Source organism: Limulus polyphemus, unplaced genomic scaffold (assembly GCF_000517525.1).
Source record: "Limulus polyphemus unplaced genomic scaffold, Limulus_polyphemus-2.1.2 Scaffold1145, whole genome shotgun sequence".
Taxonomy (NCBI): domain Eukaryota; kingdom Metazoa; phylum Arthropoda; class Merostomata; order Xiphosura; family Limulidae; genus Limulus; species Limulus polyphemus.
In genome coordinates this window covers 305,625-306,964 of record NW_013666755.1, presented here as the reverse complement: position 1 = coordinate 306,964, position 1,340 = coordinate 305,625, and the positions used below count along the sequence as shown (strand labels likewise).

Below are 1,340 nucleotides of genomic sequence, written 5' to 3'. Positions count from 1 at the left end.
TCAGTAAAATCAAAGTTGCGGCTCGTGAAAGCTATTCTATATCGCAAATTGAGGTGACATTTCATGTTTCAGTAAAATCAAAGTTGCGGCTCGTAGAAACTATTCTATATCGCAAATTGAGGTGACATTTCATGTTTCAGTCGGAGTTTTATTGAAACTCTGAAGGTATTATGTGAAACTAGTACTATTTGTTATAGAAGTGGTCAAGGTAGAAACTTTTCCAAAGAATGTTAAATATATGCTAAGAATATGGCTCTTTACGTGAAACAAGACAATTCACTAATAAATGACTTATCTGTAAATACAGTTAGATACACGTTAGAATGAAGCGGCTTAGTGGATGTACAACTGCTCAAGAACCGCTGTTTAGGAGAGATAACTAATAGAGTAACAATGTATCATAATAATACACTGGTTAACGTATGGTAATACAACACCAAGATGTACTGTACCGTTTAAAATAAAGTAGCAGTGCACTGTGCATCGTATTCTCTTTCTTTTAGATGTTCTGTAATATTATATTGTACTAATGGTACATTGCCTGTTTATTTGCAATCGCACATTGTTTGTGACTTCTGTATATTCATCACCTATGCGTTTCCATGATTTTTTTCTATACTATAAATCTAAAACACTTTTTAAAGTTAGACACATATTAACGTCATCCAGCTCTAACAAGCTTTTGTCTAAGTAGACAACAACTACTCAGTTAATAGCCTCTTATAAAGATATAATGGAGTTAAAGAAATCGCGTCGCGTACGGTTATGTAAAAATGAGGATAACACTTAATACAGGAGTTTGTTTATTAAACTTCTAACCACAGGTACGTGCGTAAGAAAAAACAAAAAAAAAAAACAATTTCAAACCAAAATTTTGTAATATGCTAACATTGTGATCAAACTTTAAGTGTTCAATATTTACTGTCACGATTAAAACGATGAAAAGGGCCTTCGAACTTTTAGTTTTAACATTTATGGGAAAGACGGTAGCGAAATACGTGAAGACAACGCCATTCGAAAGTTGCGGTTAATGTCGCGTGTATATAGCACGTGTACCTTGTGGTTCATGTGATCCTACTCCAAATAGTGGAAGAGGCAATTAATGCCCCCATTTATTGGATTACTGTATATAACATCCGTCGGTTACATTTGCTGGTAAATACACAAAGAAAGTAAATTTCTGATGAAAGGATAAATCAAGTATTTTTTTTATAAACTTAAGTTCAATTTACAGCTGACTTGAAAATGGATTTGATCAAGTAATCACATTCGAGTGAAGACTTCCTATCTCGTTTAAATCGAGTGTATATATATATATATATATATATATATATATATAT

At 32.5% G+C, this 1,340-nt stretch overlaps 1 protein-coding gene across 3 annotated transcripts in view; it reads right to left on the bottom strand.

Moving 5' to 3' along the window:
* The window catches only part of LOC111086497, a 92,643-nt gene that overhangs the window by 6,261 nt on the left and 85,042 nt on the right, over nt 1–1,340 (bottom strand). The window lies entirely within an intron of this gene.